This window comes from Xiphias gladius, chromosome 14 (assembly GCF_016859285.1).
Source record: "Xiphias gladius isolate SHS-SW01 ecotype Sanya breed wild chromosome 14, ASM1685928v1, whole genome shotgun sequence".
Classification (NCBI taxonomy): Eukaryota; Metazoa; Chordata; class Actinopteri; order Istiophoriformes; family Xiphiidae; genus Xiphias; species Xiphias gladius.
Genome location: NC_053413.1, coordinates 13556501 through 13582001, shown reverse-complemented (window position 1 = coordinate 13582001; position 25501 = coordinate 13556501).

Genomic DNA, 25501 nt, shown 5'->3' with positions numbered 1-25501 from the left:
TTGTGTACAATGTCCTCTGCAAGCATAGCAATGGATGCAGCACACTCAGCTCAGAATAACTGAAAATAAAAGTTTTATTTTATATGCAGTTAATGTCAGAGTTAACACACAGTATGTTCATATTCACTTATGTTTTATTGATTTTAGTTTTATGCCTTTTCACATTTTCCACAAAGAAGATGCTGCCCTATAAAATAACTACAGATACTGCTGAAAAATTTTCAGCTTCCCGCAGTAACCTGATTTCTTAAACATGTTAATGAGAACCATAATTTAATCAGGGTAAGGGATTGAAGACCAGTGAACAAGCTCTATTTTTAGGGAAGAAAAGATTTCTTGGCCATGTACATATTGTTAACAGGGCTTCTAAAATGATTTTTTACAAGAGAGCATGTCTATGAATTCAAACAAAAATTTTAATTTCGCTACATGTAAATTAAAAGACAGATTAAAAGTGGAAATGAAACTAAAATAAGTCTAAATATGTTGTTTTTAACAAGTGAACAATATCGTGTGTTATTTGTATAATTCAAACACATTTGTAAGTTCGTGTTTCTACCAGCGGCGCTGTACTGGATGTTGTAGCTGACTATGTTGTATATCAGCTAAACTTAGTGATTAGTTAATGAGTAAAAAAATTGTTAAATATTTCTGTTTACATAGTAACCCCCTTTCCCTGTTAATTATATTATCACAGCAAGTGCACTTAATTCTTACTCTCACTCAGTCTCACACACACACACACACACACACACACACACACACACACACACACACACACACACACACACACACACAACACAAGCAAAAAAAGCTGAGGATGTTCGTAATCATACAATACATTTGCCCTAAAAGCTTCCTGCAGGGAAATGAAATTGTTGCAAGAGATCACATTACTGACCTATGCAAACAAATGCATGTGTAGCATTATTATTACGGCGAAGACACTATCCTCTCGTTAATAAAAAAATAAATAAATATGAGGTTACCCTTTTTCTGTAGATATAATACGTCACATGAAACATACTGTACTTTTACTTTGTTGTTGGTTCATAGCAATGTCCTCGCTAATGATAAATGCAAAGAAAAGCTACTCGACAATGTCAAGCTCCCCCTTTTGGACAATCTGCAGTGACCTGAATAGGAGCATACTGAGTGTTTGCTAAGCTCCGCCCCTCTTAGTTACTGTTACCACGTCTGTCTTGTGCAACAATCAATGCAGCTTACAATGTAAACATACACATGTAAGGGGGTCTGCAGTAACCAGTTGATGACTTCATACATTACATTGTGCAAAAAGATTTTGGCTAAGGCTACATGTCCTAGGATAAAAGTCTGCATCCTCATCAGTTGATCGTCCATAGAAGACATGGAAACAGGAACAGAATTATTATAGTATTGGCTGTTAGCTCTAACACTGCAGTATGATAAGGACAAGATCGGACTTTAATATCAGTCTAACACAATTGTTGTTACAATTGTTGTCTTCTCACTGTGCCGTCAGTCTAAATGCTTTAACAAAAAAAAAGAAAAAAAGAAATCTCCATGTGGATTAATAAGTAAATAATAAAATATAGCAGCTTAGTTAAAAAAAAATAGGGAAACATTACTGGGGGGGAAATCTGATTACTAACCATCAACATTTGAATGCAGATGTGTGTTTTTTTGTTTTGTTTTTTGTTTTATTTTTCCAATTAACCTGGATCCTTTCTGTTCAGGTCAACACAGTGAGTCAATTTATTAACAACCTCAGTTCATAAGACAGTGGTAAAAAGAAGAGCCATCCGTACATGAAAGCTTTATATTAAAAGTGACATAAACCCAATGGAATGGAGCTCAAGTGGGACCCTCCCGATGACTGCTGAATCTGGTTAGTCATGCATGCTATGGAAATGGAAAAGAATGCAATCACCTTCTCTTCTGTAATGGAGCTGTCAAGCAATCACAAACCTATGCTGGCCACAGCGGCTGAGGGTGTATGAAGAGGCACTAAGCCATCTGATGAGTCCTGAGGCCTGATCATTTTGCTTATAAATTCGGCACACATGATATTACGCATGTGGAGGGAGACAATTCTGAGAGAGTGAACATACATGTGTGCATACATGCATGAATGTGAACACTTGGGTGTGGAAAAGTATGCATATGAAGTCAAGTGAATTCACTAATGTTTGTTTTACGATCATGTCTACTGTCTTTGTGCGTACGTATACACATGCACACCCATAAGTGCACATTCAGATGTGTATATAAAAGGAACTGTCAGTCAAATCCTTGTCTTTGCTGGAGTGCAGATGACACAGACTTGTCACTGATGATGGCCGAGCGATCAAATGGCTGAAGGGGATTCTAATGAGATCCTAGGAAGGAGAGAGCAACATCTCCACGATCAGCCTTTCAAATGGAGGGCGGTTGGGTCAGACAATGGAAATTAGACTGGGAACATGAGAGGTAGGGCATGATATGACTGATATGAGCTGACATTACTGGACTGTGTGCAGAGGCAGAGCCATCGCAAAGGGAGGATACCTCTCAGCTCAGTATAACATGGATCAGATTATGCAGCTGTGTCAGACCATATTGGATCATGTCCAGAACATCTATTTGATGATTAGATTAGGTGCTCTTGATAAGGTCTGAGGTCATCTGGTTTACTATTATAGGCAGAAAAACAACAACAACTGTATTTCAAACTACAGGATAAATGAGGAGGGCAACATACATAATGGGAAAACTAAAAAGAGATATTTTAATTAGAAAGCTGGAGAAGAGAGAGAAAAAGACAGAAGATGGGTGCATGAATCATATTTCATAAGGTTAATTATCAATAATTAAAATCACTGTTATTCTATCCAGTGATTAGACAGAGGAGAGAACCTATATAACTTTAGGGTTACAACACTCTTGCTTATGTAGAGAAAATTAATTTTGTGTGATTCAATCTTGAGATTGGATAGGAAGCAATATAATTAAAGGTTGAATCCAGAATATTTTATCCAGTTTATTATATTGATTGATTGAAGTAAGGTTTCTTTTCAAGGCATTGAAAGATACCACTGCGTTTTTTTCAGCATGATCCAGGTTCATTATTCTCTTAATCGTGGAAATGTTTCAGAAACGACACCAGAATACCAAAGGTTGACTGATTCCTGCACTGGATATTGCAGACATAACTGCTTTGCGCATCCCTTCACTACTATTTTACCAACTTCCTTGTTAGATTCAAGCAATTTCTACATGTGGGTCACTGGAATGACAGATATAACTAACATAGTCATTAAGTGAGATTGGAGCTGCTGGTATGTGACATCCTTGTATGTTTTTTGTCACTGCAAAAAGTAAACATGCATCTTCATAGATGGTCTCCCTTTGATGATAATACCAAGGCTCACCCCAACAGAGCACAGGCTGATCTGAATATCAAAGCATAGTGTTTTTCAAATGTATTCAGCATGTGTCGTTTCCCAGTGTAGCTCCGACCCTGCAGTAGGAGCCTTCTGTTAGGATTCACACAACCCCATCATAGAATTCAAGCTGATGCCGCCCATGGGGACCGATATCAAAGACTTCAGTTTCTATTACCAGATTGCATGTTTATGCTGTGCTTCCTACCCTCTGAGCTGAGGATCAGCATTTGACTGTGGAAAACACCAATCTGTTGCAACTCGCTCTAATTTAGGATCCTAAAACAATAACAAATATTGTCTAATTGCAAAGGTTATAATCGTGTAGTTACTTCTCTTTCATATGCTGCTCGATATCAATATCCCCCTCGTTGGGAACTGCGTAACCAGCTGAGGATTGGACATAATTACACTAAAGACTTCCAGCTGTAAATGTTTGCACCGTAAGAGTTTTTTGATAATTTGCTTTGTGTATTGTGAATATATTTCTGTAATATGTACTTTTTTTTTTTTACCTCTGCCAAGAAGGTTATGTTTTAACCCCTGTCTGTTGTCTGTTTGTTTGTTTATTTATCAGCAGGATTAAGCAAAAAGTACTGAACCGATTTGCAGGAAACTTGGTGGAGGGATGGGGCATGGGCCAGGGAGGAACCCATAACCTTATGTGGCAGATCCGGATCATTTACTATGAATTTGAATTTTTTCCTCTTAAGTCTAATGTATGTTGTTGACATTGGCCTTTGAGGAGGTCTGTGCTGTACTGAGTACCATTGTAGTCGGTTTGTTTGTTTGCTGGTTTGTTTATTTGTCTAGGACTACGCAAAAACTATTGAACCAGTTTGCACCAAACTTGGTGGAGGGAAGAACCAATTAAATATTGGTGCAGATCTGGTTAAAGGGGTGGATCCAGAATTTTTTTTTTTAACTTTCCTTAAAATTGCGAGATAAGGCATTGGTCCATATTTTTGTCCATAGTTGGCCTTGGCGGAGGTATGTGCTCTATTGAGTGCAATTCTAGTTTATGAATATATTACTGTGAGAAACAAACTTGTATTTTTATAGTATTTTAAATGGGGTTCACTTTACTCGCCATGTGGAGTACTATGTAACCTGTGTAAACAGTTCTGAAAAAGCTTTATCAACTCTAAAAAATACCCTGATGATGTCATTGCGGTTTTCTCAGCTTGGGCTTCAGGGATAAAATTTTTAACAGGAAGCGTACATTATGAGCTGGGGTGAGAGGTTTGAAAGAAGTGTGCATTTAGAAGGCAGTGGGGGTCTATTTTAAAGATGCTATCCCAGTATTTTGTTATTGTATGATATATAGTATAGTATGTAGTATAGTAAGTTATCTGAAATTCATTTTCTTAATAAAAAACACCTAATCATACAAAGGCAGTATAAAATTTTGCCAGTACCACCAGAAAGTGAGGTATCCTTCACTCAAAACCAATGATTGTATCATTCATTATAATACACTGCACTTCAGATTGTGCTAGGTTAAAGGAATGATTAGACTTTTTCCCCATAAAATTGTACATTATGATGCATGTCTGTTCATCTCTTCCGCATGCAAAATTTTTTGGCCTCACTCAGCATAAGGGTGTTCACTACCTGCCAAAATAACTACCATGACTAGCGTCCCTCTGTGGCTTTCCCTCTAATTCACGTGATAACCTTTTGCCGAACTCTTAACTTGAAACTCCGCTGGCACAGACCTGCAATACAGCTCTCAGCAAGTATGGTACTTTAGTAGTGCTATTATGATGGATGATAGATGAAAGGAAGGAAGGTACATACAAATATCTATTCTTTATATGAGTGTTTTTGTTTAAGTATCTTTTAATTTAAGTTGGAAAAAATGCCTTAGGTTCTCTAATTGACTCCACCTGTTTTTCATCACGGTCCCCATTGTTTTCACATTATATTTACATTTGTAATATGTGATGATTTAGCAACTTCTCCTCAGCATCTGCCTGGTGGAGCCGCCGCCTCTGTGACATAGGTACACAGATACATTTGGCACATCATTTGATGGTCACAAAACAGTGAGTCCCCGTTTTATTCCAGTGTGTGTATTCAATTTGATTCAGCCTGGGAGACACAGTAGAACACATACTATCCATCATCTCAGTGAATCAGGGTGAGCTGGAGCCATAGCAGTGATGTATTTGAAAACACTTGCTCCAACTACAGTAAGTACTGTTTGACTTCATAGTATATACTTTTGCACCTACCAACACTTTTTGTAAACTCACTCAGATGAATGTATGAGCTGAAGTTAAAAGGTATGTTATGCAAAAGGGCAAACAAGGCAATTTTAATTCCAGAGCTAACGCTGATACATGTAACGGTTTGTTTCTTTGAAGCTGCACTAATATCTCAGATGTGAGGAGGTTCACTGTATTAGATGTCACTGAAAGATGACTAATACCCTTGCTGAGCTAATACACTACTGTCAAGTGTCACAGGAAAGCATGCACCTTTAATCATCTACTATATTTTGTAACTCTGACCATCAGCTCAGACAAACTTGTTCAGCATCCGTACAAATGTGAAATTCTAATTATTTTTGGAGAAAATGTCATCTTAGTTTAACACTGCTTTTAAAAGTTTACTCTGAGTATTTCATAGTGTTATGCAAAGAAATAGAAATTTGACAGTGTCTCGTTAACTTCATTAATAACCCCTCAAGCAAGACCAGATACCTCAGCATTTTGCTTAGATTATCAGGCTTCTCACGCTCTGTAATTTATCCTTCATATTTTACTCTGAATTACCTTGCTGATGGGACTAATGAAATGTGGCCTATGGCAAGGGGCAAATGAGAGACAGATTCCTTGGAATAACAATAGATACCATTTTTATTTCTTGATGCCATAAACAATGACCTCCACCCATTTTGATGTGACTGGGAGGGAGCGTGAGCGAGTGTGTGAGGGGAGTTAGTTCAGCCTCAACTCCACAGCCGTTATATTTTTAAATCTTATATTTCATATTGATCAAGAGTCTCGGTCTGAGGGTGAAGAATTGGTGTTGATGAAATCCATTTCGGTAGATCAAGGGACTCGTGCAGGGAAAATGATTTGAGGAAGAAAGCCAACGACAATCAGCAACCATACTCCAGCCAGCAGGCTGACCTGTTTCAGTTCGGGAGATGGATGATGTTAAATTGAAATGCTTCCCCTCAACGTTTCACTAAAATCAATGGCGAAAGAGTTTCGTACCAGCAGCCATGTCCTTGATTCCTATGCAGAGGCAGAAGTACAGCATCAATCAAGGCTGTAATATCACCACCTGTAACGAGACACCTCTGCTTTTACTATTTCCATACCTCCACACACAACACACACTCACATTTGCCTGTCATTCAAAGAAGTCTGCATTGGAAGGCAGGCGATGAGGGTGGCTGCATGCATATTTGAATTATTGATTAGAAGTGCAGTTGAACATTTTAGCTGTAGGTTATGTTATCCTATCCGTGACAGAAGCCATACCGTTCCAAGGGTATATTTATTGAGTAGGAGCTGTAGCGGGATTATATATCACCTGCTTATTCAGTGAAATACCTTTTTTTTCAGTTTTGAAAGCCTTTTTTTTTCCTATTACTTTCAAAATGCTCCACTAATTCTTATTGCGCATGAGCAATGAGTATTAACTGATTAACGGCTAAATCTGCATCATGCACTTAAGCAGAGGAAATTTGTATCCAATGTTATTATTTCTGCTTCTGTCACGGATAATCTATAGGAAGTATTCTAGTGTTTTGCGAGATTTATTTACACCAAAAACCTTTGGCTAGTTTATACTTGCACGTCTCTTTTATCATGTTTTATCCTCCTATACTCCAAACACAGCTTGTCAATTCTAATGGGTATGCGTTTGTGTTTCTATATAGAATTGTTGGCTGTGTGATAGATTGGTGGCCCGTCCAGGATGTACCCTTCCTCATATCCAGTGTATGCTGGGCCAGGGTTTTGTTACACTACTATTTGTGTACAAACTAGTTCTGTTTGAGCATAGCCTGACCCTGACCCTTCGCTGAATTAGCCTAATAGTGGGCAGCTGGGAAGAAATGAGCTTTTGACACCTGAACTTTGCCTCTGCCTTAGGGTCCAAAGCATCCAGCTCTCCCTGCCTGTCGACCTCGCCCAGCTCATCATCCGTCTGCTGGTCCACTCTTTCTCCTGTTTACCTACCTGCCCTGCTCCTTCTACGTCGCCCCGCCCCCTGGATCTGGATTTCCCTGCCTACACCACTCCATTGTGTCTGTGTTTGAGTTCTGCTTTTGAGTCCAAATTGCAAAAGTACAAACATAAAAGTACTAAGATATGAAATGCAAAGTAACAATATCAAAAAGAAGAAAATACCATCATGTACAAATATCGTGGCAATCTGGTTAGACATAATTTTATTTAAGAATATGCAACATGAAATTTCAAACAAATTACCATAAACCAACTGACAAACAATGCCTGCTTGGTAATCGGGCCCTAACCAGCATAAATGGGTACAGACAAGAGATGGACAGATGGTTTAAACCCCAACAGTACATCAAATTTTAAAAGTTCATCATATAGTGTACATATATATATGTATATATAGCATTGATATAAAAGTAGCCCTGTAAAAATTGAAAATTTTCTTTTTAAATGTAGAGGTGTGAAATTATAGTCTCATAAAATGGTTAATACCAGTAAGTATAGTACAGTTCTTGAATAAATGTACTTACACACTTCAGTATCTGCTTTTATTTGAAATATATTCCAAATATATATCATTCGGAAAACAAAGTGATTCTTAAGACTCTAAATAGAGCTATGTGTTTGGAAACTACAGTTGATTTTGATGATGTCTTTGTGCCCAGCAAGAGATTGTGCAGGGATCCTTACTTCCTCTTCGTGCTACTTGACATGTGGGGAGTATGTTGATTCTCAGAGACCTCAGATTAAGGTCAGAAAGAGTAATAAATAGTGAAAACTGATAGAGTAGGGGCTGTACATGCGAAACTAAATGTCATCTCTACAATGAGGAAATTGGGTGGATTTGTCCAAGTGGCGCTTACTCTTCGAAACATGCTAATCCAAGCAGGGAGAGATGTCCGTGTCCATGGAAATAGAAGTGATCAAGTGTTTTTGGAGTACTTTTGAAAAGGAAGCTACACGGAGGAAGAGGGACAAGAACACAACAAGATGAAGTGGAGAGCTCAATCGTGTGTCCACACCATCTCCCTTTGAAATGATTCATTTCATGTCTGTTAATTAGCAGCAACACTTGTGAAATGACCTCTGAATCCTGCTTCTGTCTGTACCTCCCACTACCTAGTGACACAGGTCTATCTACAAAGACTGGATCAGAGCAAGAAAGGGAAAGGGAGGGATTAGGAGAAGGGGTAAGGGCAATTAGAGAGGACAGGCTAGACTGGTTTAAAAAGAGATGGGGGGGAACAAGTTATAACAAAGTGAGAGAGACAGAAGGAAAGAACACAGCAAACCACATCAGATCAACTCAGGCGATGAGTCGAACAGTCCAATTATGTGTGGCACTTGGTGACAGGATGCATGAGTGTACTGTTGCTTTGTCCATTTGGCAAGAACAGAGATATGGTCAAGAGACAAGCGGATGATGCAGAACCATGAAACTTTCTGAACAAAGACAATGAGAAAAAATTCACTGTGTGTGCGTGATGAAGGAGCACAGAGACACCGAACCTTCCAGAAACTACAGTACATAATGAATCCAAGAGAGCACATCGTACGGGGATTTGAGAGGAAATTTCACTGCTGCTGTCTAGTTTAGCATGCAAGCAGTGGGCTATAAATTCATGGAATGATACAAAGGGAGATCAGTGAGTAATAGATGGGGGATCGGTAGTGCAGATCCACTCGCAGATTATTTATTGATTAGATATCAGAGACCCAGGGTGAGGCAGTAGGAGTCTTAACACTGACCTCAGTATGGACATTGGATAAAATGCTCCCACAGCCAATTAGACAGAAGTTTAGTCTTGAATCCTCTATGTGTCTGAGGTTTTTCTAAAACAAATATATGTACCTCTCATCCTTCACTCAATGTTTGGCCACCCAATCAAACGCTGTGCGTAATTGCTACGGGGGACTAGGGAACATGTCCCCCCCAAATGTACGAAAGAGAGAAATTTGACCTCCCCAAAAATTATCATTCATCAAACCAGTTTTAAGCTCATACTTTTCTATGTTTTATTAGTATACTTAATTGGGTTGAAGCAGCACTGATTGTTCTAACCATAGTGGGATACGACAAAAGAAATAAAGAAGGAGATAATCCACGCATGCAAATGTGTGTGTGTATATGTGTATATGGTACACCTTCTGGTAAAAAGAGACAGCGGATGCAAAAGAGGCAGATAAGGCAGAGGCAGGGCACTGATAAGATGTGGGTTCAAGGTGAGCACCAAGACATCTCAAACACTATTGCTCAAACAACACTTGCATAACAATATTGTTGGCAGCATGTTGTCTGTTGTACTGAAGTTCATTATTTCAGAGTTTGTCATTGGCAAGAAAAAAAGGTTGCCTGACTTGGCTGGAAGCCATCCTGCATATCGCTAGCTGTTGTCATGAGGTCTCTGTCTCTCTTTGGGTTACTTACTTCACTAAAATTAACAGTGTTGATCCTTGGCAACCAGTATCATGAAGCTGGTTATCACCTGTGTTTGTTAACACTGGGGTTTCCAGCTACAAGTGGAAGAGGTGGGTTGTTAACTGCTTCGGTACAAGCCACTTGATCAGAACCATGACTTACATGTTGAGATGAGATAAAACCGTATTCAGTAGTGATTAAATGTCAAAATTTGGTATTCAGTTGCTGATGTGTTTCCAATTATTATGCAATGATTTGCATCTATTCACAACCCAATACATTATATTCACCCCCAGCCCTAGATACACACGTGCAGACACACACACACACACTCACTCACTCACTCACTCACTCACTCACTCACTCACTCACTCCAAAATCTGCGTGAGGATTCACATTAGCAAGACCCATCAAACCGATGGAGCTCAGTAATTAAGATTAAGATTATATACCTGCATACATAAAAGAAAACAAAATGCATCTCCTCCCGGTCCACAGCAGTGTAACAGAAAGGTTAAAAAATATACCACGAAAAACATATAAAAACCGAGAGAAAAAAACCCCAAAAAGCAGTGATTAGTATTTTAAATCAAATGGATTATTAGTCATTAGAGGCTCCTAACTGCTTCTCTTGAGTAACTGTAATGTACTGAATCTGTAAGTAGCCTGCCCTGCATTAAGCATTATAGTGTGTTACAGGTCAAGTGATGACGCCCCATCAATTACTCCTGCAAATAAATTTGTGTTTTTAGAGTCTGATAGTTATTCACAGTCCATCCTTTCATGACTTCAGAGTACACAACAGATAATAACCTTTCTGGCTAGGAGACTTTCCTTCTCTGCATCCAAATTGACCTCTTTCGATCATACTATACACGTATAAATCTTGTCTTGTGTGGTTCAGCGTGCACAAAATAATACATGATGAAGGAAGTATGTGGAACGTATGCTGTTATCAAATTACTTGTCCTCAGCATTAATGAATGATGAACATTTGCATCACCCCCTGATGTGAACATAGAGTTCCAACACCATCTGCTATTTGTTATATTTCCTGCTACCATGCCTGTGCTCCTTTGAAGAGGTTCTTTTAAAAGGCATTCAAATATAATGCTAAATAGCTATCAGCACTGGGATATGGACACTACCAGAATACAAATGTACAGTGCCGGGGAACAGGAAAAATCACAAAGGATAAGCTGCAGCGGGGGCCAAGTCTTTATAGGGTGATTCTCCAGGGTTCAGGGACCAACAGGTTTCAAGGACACCTCGTCGACCTGTGGCGCCATAGCACCTGAACCTCATCTGCTATAAAACAGTGCCTGAATTATGAAGCAGTAACAGAGGTAAGAGAGGATTGTTATGAAGTCTGAGCGAACTGAATAAATAGCTACAACACTATTCTGACTCATATGTTAAAGATGATTGAAAAAGACGTAAAGTCTGTGGCCTGTTTAGCATTTGTTTGGAGAAAATGCAAAGGAGGTGGTGATTGTTTTGATTTCATTAAGCCCCTCAAAGAATTTTTTAAAAAGGGCTGAAACTACGCAATGTTTGAGGTGCAAATCATTTTTCTATCATGCTACATTCATCAATAATTTGACTGGGGACTTTAGGTAAAATGTGACCAATTTTATCCACTTTGGACCCTCTTTTTATAAATACCATCAAATTTTACAATTTTAAAAAGGTAAAATAATAAACTTAGACCTCATCAAAAATAACCTCCAGTCATACAGTAAAACTAAATGTCCAAATCGTTTACCTGGCCTTTAATACACAACTGGTATAAAGATAAATATTTAATCATTATTAGTTTTGGAAGAATTGGGAAAGCCAGTGACTTTCTATCTGGGGTAACTGCAGCAGCGTCTCCAGTATCTTATATTTCATTGCTGTAGAAAAAAATAGGACAAACAACATCTTCAGTACTGTATAATTGTTCAAGGCCCTTGTTAGATTCTTCACCATCTTTGGTGGATTCATTCAGCTTCCACACTCTCAAGTCCTCATTATAAAAATCAAAAGCTAAATTAAGTTAAGCATCTCAACACATTTGATGAATGAACATGTATTTTATATGTGTATAGAATATGTACTTGTTATCATCCTACAACAGGTATATGTGTTAGGCTGTATATTCTTACAAGACCCATTGTTATGGCATTAATTAAACAATTTTTATACAATATTGTTTCCAGAGACAATGAAGGCTGATAGAAGGCTTGGCCGACTGTGACGTTTGTAATCGGGACTGGCTCTCATTGTCACAGTGATTTATGATGTAATTACTGAACAATTACATGACATGTTAGATTGGTCTTCTTTGTTTTGCTCATATTTTGTTTTTGAAAAATTATCTTAACCATTTTATTTCCCACAGCCTCTCTGGTTTCAGGCAGGACTTGGAGAATGGGAACTGAAGACACTGTAAATATATACTGTAAATGTTAAATGCATATACTGTATAAGTGAAAATATGTCTTCTTAGTTATTTGGGACATAACAGCATCAAATGTAACTGTTGTTCAAAAACAACAGTGTTGTTAATTGTTTTACTAGTATAAATCTCTCTTTGATTACCTTTAAATTAATTTTAAACGCTTTTTTAAACACATTAAACGTTCATTAGAATGTCTTCTACTTCTTCAAATCAAACTAAATGACGTGTAGTTTTTCATCCTATAAATAATTTCTGCCAATGACAATGTGTATGTTCTGTCAGGTTAAAAAAAAAAAACACAAAATGCACTTGGAATTTATCCATTTTGGCCTCTTCAAAGCAAAATAAAATCCCTTTGTTTCTTTGAACTTGTGGCAAGGAGGGCTGGAGCTGCATACTTCCTCGGCTGGGCTTTCTCAGACTTGACAGACGCAGCGGGAGATAATCGATAAGCTCTTCCACCACCTCCAGGAAGATGAACTTGGAGCATACCTCAGAACAAGCAGCCTTCATTTCTCTCATGAAGTGTAACAAGGAGACTCATTAGACTAATACACTTTTGTTAATTACTTCTACTACAACCACTATATAAAACCAACCTGGGGACAAAAAAAGAGAAAAAACATGTGTTCTTTACTAATGGCCAGATCAGCTCAGGTTTTTTAAACGATTTATCACCAAAGTACCAAATCAAATTGACTCCCGACAGCCTCAGGTTTCAAAGCAAAGTTAGTTTCCACAGAGTTTTATCGGACTGTACTTTCATTCAGGCTTTGTTAATAATTAAATATTGTGTTATTTCCAATTTTAGGATAGAGAGAAAACTAATTAGTTGTAATTAGTGTCCAACCCAAGACTGATAACATTTTCTGGTAGACAAAATGTGGATTTTGGAAGATCAGCTTTGGTTCTCTTAAACAGACATTTTCTTTATCCCTCTTATTTCTGGCCACAATAATGAGAGGGGTTTCTGTCTGAACACAGACCATTGAGCAACAATGAACATATGCAGCACATCACTCAGGGAAAAGGATTTCTTGCTTTTACATGTGAGTCAGTAGTTCACTTCTGTAGTAGCGCTGAAGAACCCTGGGTGGATACAATATCACTGATCTCTGCCTCTCTCTTCACCGATTCTCACTCCAGCTCTCTGATATCCATCTGAGGAGTCCCTCTGCCATACCGTTGGTTGAATGTGAGTGTAGTGGAAAGATTAATCGGTGGTCACCCGCTGTGGGTTGTCAATTGAACGCCTCAGGAAGAGCCATATCAGCATAACATGAGCCCATTTTCCGCCATTTGTCATATTCTGTGAACTCAAACTGCCCTTGTTTTCTCTTTTGAAAGGGGACCTCTGTCTCTTTCCTGTGTGTAAAGATTAGAGTGAGTGTCAGGGCAAACTCTGAAGCACAGTGGCAACCTGGCACTGGAGGCTGCAGGGGGCGGATGACGTGTGTTTAAAAGGGAAACTATCCATACAGAATAAGACACAGCAGGAGACAACAGCTACCCCCTGGCTACTGGCTCATTACAGGACGAATAAAAGAATTCTTCAGACTGCATTTGAGTTGTTCTCATTTCGAGGGACCACAAAGATAGATGCACCTGGAACCTAACAGCTCATTACAGCCACCTTCACTCCTTTTTTTTTTTTTTTTTTTAACCACTTTAGTAAAAACATTTAAGTAGATTAGAAGCTGTTTTGATTGCCTTTATTATGAATGCAGCAACATATACATTGGGATACACAGTGTTTCTCTAAGAACTATTCACGGCTTAAAAATATATTTTACTGAGCTTGCATTTGCTCCAGGAAAAGCCCAAGGATGTGCCAGCAGCACTTCATCCATGCTTATTAGATAAGTTTAAAAAGGATTTCATAAAAAACACAGGTTAGCAGATTTCCAAATAAGGTCTGGTATGTCCAATATACAGTCATTTCACATCTCATACTCACTGTCCATTACTCAGGGAAGTCCAGCTGTTTTCCTTAGAAACCTGCTGGTGAGTCAGGCTCCCTGAGGATATGATGAGATGGGTCATGTATAAGAAGTGTAATCTTTTAGAACAGACAAGATATGGGACAGATTTCAGTTTGTATTTAATCTTTTTTTTCCTGTTTTATTATCAAAGGAATTGCCTGCATGGTGTTACTAATCTTTTTCTATTACATATTCATGTGTCCGCCAGAAAACATATGCTACATTTATCTGGACAACTTTTCTGTAATTAATATAAAGTTATATTATCATATCAAGTGATAATTCTATGGTAATTAAGAGAGAGGTCCTGTTAAACTGAGGTAATTCAACACTCACATGGTGCAAAATAACTTTGATGATGCAACCGGTGACATGAGTTTCATGTTCATTTGTTTCAATCTGTGCTTTTTGATGTCAAGTTATTCAAATAAATGTTGGGTGGATATGTTCTGTACCCCTCACATACTATGAAAGTAGAAAATAGCTTTAAAAATTGGATGAAAGTAGAATAAAACTGACCAGGCTGATGCAATATTTAATGCCTGCTTAGCTATTCTAAGACACTTTTGAAAAACTTTTTTTCCCTCTTTTTTTGTTAAAAGAATGTGGAACAAAAAGACTTGAAAGCCACGCAGCTCACACACATCAGGCCTCTGGCTTTAATACTTTTATTCGTCTGTCAAAATTCAGAAATACGTTCTTTGCTTTTGTGACTAAAAAAAAACAATTCTCGAATCAGTTTTTCTCTCATGCTACAATCTATAAAAGCACAAAACTTTGATCAGTATGACTTCCATTAATTCAGGTTTGTGTTAGGCTCCATATTGGGTATATTAAACCTACAGAAAAACTTACAAGTTTAACCATTTTGGTTGCTTCCATTGTAGGGTACATGCACAAAACTAAAAATTGCAAATGAATGTATTTTAGTTTAGTGGGACAGTCTTGCAAATCTGACAGGCATTTTAAACATGTATGAGCCAAACACTAATTTTTTAATAAATTTTGTACTGATAACATGAGAGTTCACCATTTTCTTCACTATTTAATGAGCTAATTCTCCCCAATACCTGGTAAATATGTAGCTGGAACCAGTAGCCAGTTATCTTAGATTAGCATAAAGACTGGAAACAGTTGCCCGACAGCCAGAGTTTACTGGTCCCAATCAAGAAAGAACCCGTACAAACACGCATAAGCCCTTCTAAAACGGCCCACTGTTGTTTTTACATTGCTGTTTTTGTACAAATTAAACAAATGAGATAGAAGATGTTAATTAGTAAGCTTTAGGAGTGTTGGTATGATGATTTTGTTAACTTTGGAAGGAGCCCCGTTTCCAGTCTTTATGCTAAACTAAGCTAAGGTAACTGACTGCTGGCTTCAGCTTCATATTTATCATACAGACATGAGAGTGGTATTGATCCGCTCATCTACCTCTCAGCAAGAAAGGGAACAAGCACATTTCCCAACATGTCAAACTATTGCTCTAAATTTGGAAAATTTCTGACGGATTGTCATTAAAATAAAACAAACATCAATGTGAACACTGTGTGTAATAGTTAAGCTTGATGGTGAAGTTCATGTGGGATTTTGGGATTGGCAATGTTGCATTTTTTTAATCAAGTAAATAAGTTTTTACGATCAAGTAAACAGTGTGAAAGGAATTAAATGAAACAAATGATCCCTGTAGTGTTGAAATTTATCAATACACATGGTTAAATGGTATTTAGTTGTTGCTTATTAAAAAAAAGCAACAACAAAAAAAAACAACTTCTGAACAAGCAGCATGGTTACAAAACTAATTCCTTGGTAAGAGTGTCACCTTTTATGAATCCCTGTCCAGAACCCTGCAGAATACTTAGTTATTTCATTACTAATAAATGTGTTTACTTTTCTTGAGAGGAGAATAGACCTTGCATTTTTAAATCGATGGTTTGTTTTAGAAATGTCACAATAGAACAGAATAAAATTCTTCAACTGAAGTTAGAAGAAAAAAAAACCTGAAATTGTGCAGGGTTTTCGCAGTTCCTGTCCCATTTGTTCACAGACTGCACAAAGTGATCCTTGGAATAAAGAGTTCTTCACTTTCACCACTGCCACCAGCCCGTTCTCTGTGCCACATGCTGTGGATTATACATGTGGCTGTCTTGCATATGAGATACGGTACAAGATGTTGCAGTGCTGAAGTGAACGAGCACCACAGAGAGATAAAAGTGAGATATCACATCAAGGAGATACATATTTAATCCAAAGCAATAATGTATTATTAGCCTTCTAATGTATTATTTCCTTTTACTTCCCCGTGTAGCTTATTTCTAACTCACTCTGTAATACAGAAGAGCTTTGATATCAGATTTTCCAGCTGCAAAGAAAAGTTCAAGAAGTATGTGATTACCTTGTGGAAGTGTATCCAGAAAATGCTGATTTGATATCTTTTATTGGAGTTTGTCTGAGGAGTTCCACATTGCCTCCATTTCATAGATTTTTCTTTTCTTTTTTTTTTTTTTTTTCAATTTACAGCTGTGGGGAAATTACATAGAGGCTGCATCTCACATCCCATCTTGCTTTCTAACACAAGCATGTTAGTGGGAATGTTGAGTTGTTCCTGGATGATGTGATGAATGCCGACATTTATCTGAACAGGGAGCTGGTGGAGAGAGTCCTTATTGCATGCCGGGGGAAAAGATGAGAGAGAAAGGCTGTGGGCTGAAAAAAAGGAAAAGAGAATAAGAGGAAAAACAAAGTTGAGTGTGGTAGATGAGCCCAAGAGGGGCATAAAACACAAAATGAACAAAAGGGGGTTGAAAAGAACAAGAAAAAAATTAACAAGATTGAAAAGAAGAAGAAAAGCGTTCGGGTGGCTTAAGGATAACGACGACGCATGCCCTCTAACGGGTGAGCCAACGTGTAGTCGCTGGATGAAATTTTGTTACAATGTTAATGCAATCAGACGAAGACAGTGAAGAATATATGTCCATAATATTAACTGAGAGAGGGAGGTTGGCTAAGGCTTTGTGATCTACTGTGACTGCACTAATTGCATAAAACCTTATAATAAACCAACTATCAAGAACAATATTCGTACTCCGCAGTGAATTAAAATTATGTTTGTTGGCATGTGTGTGAAGCAAAAGAGCTTTGAGTACAATTTAGGCACCCCGCCCACTTTGTGCAAGTTTGAGGAAAAACTGAGTAAACATTTAAATGGCCATGTTCTGAGATTTGTTCCTCTGTAACCTTGGAGAATTGCCTGAAAAAACGATTTCACCAATATTGACTCTGCAGAAAGAGATTGGGAGAAAGAAAAGATTGTTTTATTATTGTGAGTGTGTATATGAGGGGAACACAGGGGGAGGATAGTAAGAAATGGAAAACTCAGAGCAGGGTAATATTTAAAACACATCTTGCTTCTCTCACTGTCTTAACGGCACATGCCACACACAAACCTTCCAAGATACCTTTCATTTTCTTTCTTTGTTTTCTTTTCTTTCCCCGGATTCCTCCTTCCTCCCGGGGAAACAGACCAAAGAACTCTGTCTTTATCTGCCCCCTTTGTGCACCACATCGCTATACTGAACACCATATTTGATCAGTGTCTCTACAGGAGGCTCCTTTGCCCTCTCCCACAGCTCCATCTCAAGCCCCGCTGGCTCAGCACAGAGCCCACATCAAGAAGAACTCATCATAACTGTCATTGTTTTCACTCAGTCACTCTGGCTCTGACGTCCAAGGACTTGCCCCCACCTCAATCACTCCCTTTTCCCACATACAACAAGCCCCGACTGCCATAATCAGGGGGTATCTATCTGTTTCAGCCTCTTCTCCCTTTCATTCTCCACAGTTTTGTATTTTTTATTTTTTCGTTCCCATGTCCAGCCACAGCTCCAGGTGAGGTAAAGCAGGAGAGTAATAAGTAAGACTGGTGCTTCTACGCTGAGCTAATGACAAGGACAGGCCGCCCCGATGGTCCTTGCACTCACTAAAGAACAACTGTCCAAGAAACAGGAGGTAACGGGGTCTAATCAGCTGGAAATAGAACAATGGCAATGCTATTTCATGCCTTTGAGTGAAACACACCAAAGAGTAGCTTTCAATCCAGTGTCCCACATGATAGCATCAAAGACATATATCAAATATCAGGCTCTTGTCTCAGCTAACTGATTACTGGGTTTGGAGAAAAAAAACAAAGAATTCTCATACCTGTAGCAAAACGAGTTTTATTTCTCCATTCTGTTTGATCTACATTCCTTGTCGACTTAATAGGCAGAGAGATGAAGTGGCACAGCAAACACAAAGTGGAAAATTTACATGGTTTGCGGCCCCTTTTTAGGCGATAAACAGCCAAATAACATTGCCACACCAAGGCTTTGTGCAGGTAAAATGGAGGAAAATGCAATACACATTTCAAGGCATTCCTGTTCAGAGATGCTAAATATGTGAAAAGGGAATAAAAATTCATACAAATATCTGTTGCACTTGATTCATCACAGATATGGGCATGGGAAAAAATGAACTGCGGGCAGCAGGTAAAATGAAAATGAGGAATGCATTACATCAACAAGTGGGAGTACATTACGCAAAATGGCAGATAACCTCACACCAGCCATCTTGTATTTTGAAGTGAGTAACTGTGAAGTCTATGTGTTTAATTACTAACCCATTAATATAAGTCACAGGACTTATGTTAATGGGGTGGGGTAGAGTGGGTCCGGAATTGATTTAGAGATAATTGTGGGTAACAAGTCGGTTCTGGTACCGAGCTTTGCAGGTGCAGGTTTGCAAGATTGGACCCTTGCAGGGCTCAAATCCAATGCAATATGAATGAAAAAGCCAGTTACAGTCATTACATAGGCTGATATATTATTCTTTTTATCTTTTAACAGAAATGGTCCAGTCAACAGATAGATTTTTCATATCTCAGTAACTCAACTGTCATTCATTCCAATCGTTTCCTCACATACAGCCTTCCTCATCCGAAATGAATGCACACTTGCAGATCTAAAACTGTGCTTCTCTTCAACCAACCAACCAACCAACCAACCAACCAACCAACCAACCAACCAACCAGAAAACACTTTTTTTTTTTTTTTTTTTCATTTTTGCACAACACACTTTCTATAAGCCTGACATCAGATCTTTTTTGGTCCCACTTCTTACAAATCAGAAACAATGCGTCTGGGCTCTATTACATCTTGAGTCTTAGTAAAGATGCCACTAAGTTAATAAACTGTGGTGATGCAAAATGATTCACCTCTGATGGTAATTTAGTAAATAAATAAATATCCCCCAGTTAGGACCATCTTACACATTCTCTTAAGTCATTAAAACAACTAGACAGTAAATCTGTGTGCCTTTGGCCCTTTCAATACTCTGCTGACACTAAATGTTTTATAGTCTACACTATATCTGCTACCTGTCAAAGCTGTGCTCCTCTATCAAGAAAAAATCATCAGTGAAAACAATAATTGTGTGTGCTCACCTGGAGGTATTGTAACTGCTCTCATCCAGTTTTTATACATAAACAAACACAAATTTTTTTTTTTTTTTTTTTAATCGTCTGCCGGTGAATCCCCCTGGCTAGGTCATGTTGTATTGAAAACAGCATGAGGTTGTGTTGGGGGGGACTTGCAGTCTGCGCTGCCTCCTCCAGTGCCCATGTCATGTCTGGTACTGCCTGGGACCACAATCCAATCAGACAGATGGAAGTCTGTTTGAGGAGCAGAGAGAGCCCCCCCCCCCAAAGCCAGTAAATACTGGCAGCTCTTGGATTTAATTACATTCACAGTATGGTGAATGGAACGGTGCTACAGGCCCCAGAATACACCTCTGCTCTGCTCCGCAAAAGCTAAGACATCTAGTGAGGGGCTTTTTTTAAGAGTACTGTGGAGACGACTAATGATGAGTTATGCATGAGTGGAAAACAAGGCTACTCTCAAATACTGCACAGCTATAATGTCCAAATTTAAGGATTGGAATGTGTGCTAAAATAAATGATTCACAAATCTGGAGTTATGTTAGACTGACTTGTGATGACTTTGACAGACACCTGTAATGCTTCTAAGCGGTGGCTAAAGCTAAGAATAGACATCGATTAGAACGATACTGAAGTGGAAGCAATATCTCTCCTTGCATCTCAGAATGGCGTTCTGTCCCATAACGGATTTGATATTGCCCATTTGCATTAATCTTGTAATTCCCTGCCCTCTTGTGGCCAGATTAAGCTATTGTCTCTAGAAGCTAGGGTTGAATACCCACCATTTAGGCTATCATCTCTGTCATTTTCATGGCCGTGGCCGCTTGCTTGTGCAAACGTTAAAAAGTAACTAATGTTATATGGTTTCATCATTAACCTGCATCAATGATACAGTAATATGACAGTGGAGCAAGTGCAACACTGTTAACTTAACCTTTCACTTTTTATTTGTTCAGTGAATGGGTGTTTTACTTTCAGGCTTAAATAAATGTGTCCAACATGTGCATTAATATTTCAGAATGAATGAATGCGCTTCCTATCATATTATGTACCACTATCGAATGGTAATGTTAGCTAGGAAGTGGTTGAATGCTAACATTAGCTGTTGTCTAACAGTAGTTAATGGGTTATCAAATATGTTGTTTTACCCTGAAATATGGCCCAATGTCCTTCTGGATTTTCAGTTGCTGGTCAATCGGGGAGCGGTGAAATGATAATGATTTGTCAGATTCCACATGTTTATACAACTTGTTTATTCAGTTTACGACATAATCAAAGGACAGCAATGTCACATCTGGGAAGCCCAATGACATCCCGACGAAAAGTCTTGCATGTCAGAATTTCAGAGGGGTTCTTTGTCTTTGCTTGCCTATCTGTAAATGTCACTGCATGCCACTGTTTTTAAGTAAGTAGAAATTGGTGACTTAGCAAGAGAAAAGCAAATTTAGAGTTTCCGTGTTTCTTCTCAATGAGCCAAGAGTGGAGTTCAGCATGGGTTATTGTCACCATGCTCTGTGATTTTATGCTCTAGTAGCAGTGCACGCTCATCATGTGCTGTTAGTATACACTCTGCCCTTACCCCCATGCAACCCTGACTCTGCTCAGCAGGTTCAGATCTAGACAGATTACTGTGTCTCACATTTCCTCTTATTTCTACCCCATTCCCTTAAGAGTTGTCTGTCTGTCTGCTAATAGCAGTGCGGCAGCAGCTTTCCACCTGCAGGGTCATTGGACAGGTTCCCATGAAGGGCACAGCTGTCAGGTCATTACATGAGAGGACTGGTTCCAGGTTTACATTGCTGCCAGAACAACCACTTCATCACCACTGGGGAAGATGTGAAGGGGGCACTTGAGCATCCCCAACACTGGATCTTTACGTAGGATTTTTAAGGGCTGGAAATGTTGGAAAAACAAGCACCAGCTCCCACTTGCTTCATGGTGGGCTGACATGGCTGTACCTCACTCTTCATTAGGGTGGCCTCCCGTGTTCTTTGGCAGAGGAGAATTAGAGCTGTATCTGATTAGGAGGGGGAAAACAGAGCAGAGACCTTGAAAGCCTAATTGATTAGACTTTCCTTTTTTATCCCTCTGCTCCTCTCACTACACACCTCCTTTTAAATAAAGTGAGATGAATACAAACCAGGCAGTGCAGGACCACAAACCTGTCACCTCTGAGATGCCAATTTAAACCTTACGCTCTGCCGCTAAACAAGCTCGATTGTTGGTAAAGCTCTAAAACTGGATTTGTATATGTTTACATTTTTATCAGAAAGTTTAAGCGACATAAAGCATTTACTGCAGAAAGACAGTGCTGAAATACATTATGAAAAGGAGGAATTGTAATGTTTTTTTGCATTAAAATTCATACTGAAAAGCATTTTAATGGAAAAGCTGCAAGAGACAGACATCCAAAGCCAGCTCAGTTTAAGTTGTTGTTTTCATGGAGGAGGACACTGATTCTGGGCAGACAGGAATGTTGAGAGCAGCATCTACAGTACAGTTAGCTAAATCAGCTATGCTCACATGGCTGCACAGAACTGAATGAGCCAGTGGCTTATCAGGACAAACAGACGGCATATTTTTAATGAATAATTAAAGCTAGTCAAAACATTGGCGTGCATCTTCTGCAATTCTGCTGATGTCATTGCACTCTAGGGAAACTTGACACTTGTGCAAAAACAAGTCCACTGATTGTAGGTTTACTACACGATAGCTGTCACTGGCAGGCTTATGGCGCCGACACCACGACAATGTGACCCGATTTAAAAAAAAAGTACTGATTATTTTAACAAATATCTTCAGTCAATTCACACAGTCAGTTATTGCTCGATCTGAATGTTAAGTTGAAATCCAATTTCCTTGCTGCTCAGTCTGACTTTCTTTTACCAATAGCATTCTGCTGTAGCTCTGAAGACAGAAACAATGCTATTGCCACATCAAAGCCAGGCTCACAACTACCCGACACAGAGAAAAAATTCATTTATTAGTTTCATCTGTAGTAACATTAGATTATAAATTCAACTGTACCTCTGCATTCATAGGTGCAGTATTTTCAAAACTGCTACTACTGAAAAAAAGATACAAAACATTTGTTGTATTTCAGTCAAGATTACACTGCCTTATAAAACACGACTGCAAACAGACCAGAGAAGTAATCAAGTACTGTATGTTTCATGTATTGTTAAATTATTTATTGTTTAATCTGGGGTTTCACATTTTTTTGTGAATATACGGGAAATCTTTATTATATGTAGTTTTTTTTGTTGTTGTTGTTGTTACTGTTTTGGTGTTTTCAAAGATAGTAATAGTGCCAAATAATGCCATTCAGCTGTGAACTATCGGCTAAATCATTTCAAAACAATGGGTCATAAAACTGGAAATGTGAGCTTGTGTTCTACAGTCAAAACCAACTGTGTGCATTCAGTGTTGGATCAGAGTTTTTCTTTTTCTTTAGTAAAATATTTCTCCTTTACATGCTTTTAAAAATGTGCTGTTGGCCTGCTGATGAGTGAGGGTGCTTTTAATGACATATTTTCAGTGTAATGCATAAATCACTGTTGGGCCATGTGTTAAAAAAAATCATCTATATAAACTGATCCGGTAATCAATGTACACTCCAACAAATGCATGATTAACTAATATAATCTGCATAGAGATTATCAGATAACATTGACATCAAGATTTCTAGTGGCATTCTGGTAATTTAGTAGTTAAAGCAAATACACTTAATTTAAACAAATGTGTTCCTCTGGCATATACTGCTGCAATCCGTTCAGAATAAAATGAATTAAAAATGGTTTTAAAGTAATGCAATTTGGAGTGTAGTTATTTTAGCCCCTAAATGAACTAACAATAATTGGCGTCAGAAGGAATGGAAATACTGTTTTAGCTCTTTATTTATTGATAGGGTTAAATGTAAGATTTGAGTTTTCTTGCCTGCTGTGTAAAGCATCTTTGGGTATTTAGAAAAGCACCATAAACTTTTTAAAAAACCAACAAACTTTTCATGTATACACTGCACAATTCCTCTTTGATTGTTGCTGTAATGCGCACATTACCTGAGAGGACAATGTACAGGCCGTAAGGAGTAGGAAGATATACATTCTTTGGTAAAATGATGAATAATCTTGAAAATATCTTTAAACAATAGAGAAAAACTGTGGAGATTTCCGTCGACAGTTTTTCCAGAGGGTGAACTATTTTTGCATCAACATCATGCTAACACAAGAAGCCTAATAACATGTACTGTTTGCTCTCTGCTAACAGCGCCAGCCATAATACATCAATCATGTGTTCTACTTAGTGATTGTAGTATTTTCTCAAGTATTATCTGTCAACGTTGTTTTTTTCTCTTTCTAAATGAATTTCCAAAAAGGCCCCTGAAAGCTCATTGAAAACATATCATCAATTGTTATCAAATACATTTTTTCATCCCTGTTGTTTGCACTGCAAGGAATCATTTCATATCTGTCTCTCTAGCTGGGCTTGTGTGTCCTCTCCCTGGCCTTTTGGCTTCTTTCTGCTCTCTGAATGCCAATGTTTCAGCTTTGTTTTTTCCAGTGCAGAAAGCATCCCACAGAGCGGGAAGGTGACCATCCCTTGTGTCTTTGAAGTACGTGTATGCATGTGTGTGTGTGAGAGCACAGATATGGTGTTAGGTGTGAAGGATTGTGGTGTTTGCTGCATTGTGCAATTTCATTTCAGTTTGTGAAATGACAGACGCACAGAGATTTCAAAAAGTGATAAAAACAAATCTGCAAAGTACTGTACGCAGGCTTAAAGTAGATTAACTGAAAATCAACTCTTTGTAGTAGTATTTTAGAGGTTATCTTCTCTCCTGTCCGACATATTTGATATTACATCTCTGTTGCATAAAATATCCCCAATGAACAGTTTGACAATAAATAAGAGACTTCAGGGAATGCATCCATAAATGTGATATACTACCGTACTGTGTAGCTTCCACATCACAGGACTCCTGTTCTGACTGAAGAGTCTTTACCTCCCCTTTCCCATTCAGTAGGAGGGATCGGTTATGACAGAGTTCAGCCATACTGTAAAAACATTGATCCTCTTCCTCCCTATTTCTAATTCTATTGCAGCATTCTCCAAAGAGGCCTTGTCACATCTGGTTGAAGGATAATCAATAACAGGTAAGGATCTTGTGTTAGGCTTTTGAATTTAAAAGATCAATTCTCTGCAGCACTGTGACAATAACATAGAAGACAAATAGAGACTAGCGGTTTCATTTTACAAAGGAGCACGGTAATGAAAAATAAATTAATAAATAAATTATGTTTAAAGTTTAATACAGATTGACCATAAGTGAGTGGGACTTTAATTCATTCCAAAGATTAAAACTCACCACCATGGAATAATGCATTTCACTGTTTGGACATGCAAATCCTCAAGTTAGTAGCTTGTTACAAATACTTACTTTGAACGTTGAGCATATATGCATATTTAAATTAATTTTAGACATAACACAACAGCCCCTTTGTTGCATGATATTCAAAAATCAAAGTATTCTGCTTATAAACTTTTATTGTTTATATGTGGTATCCACTGCATAGCATCTCCA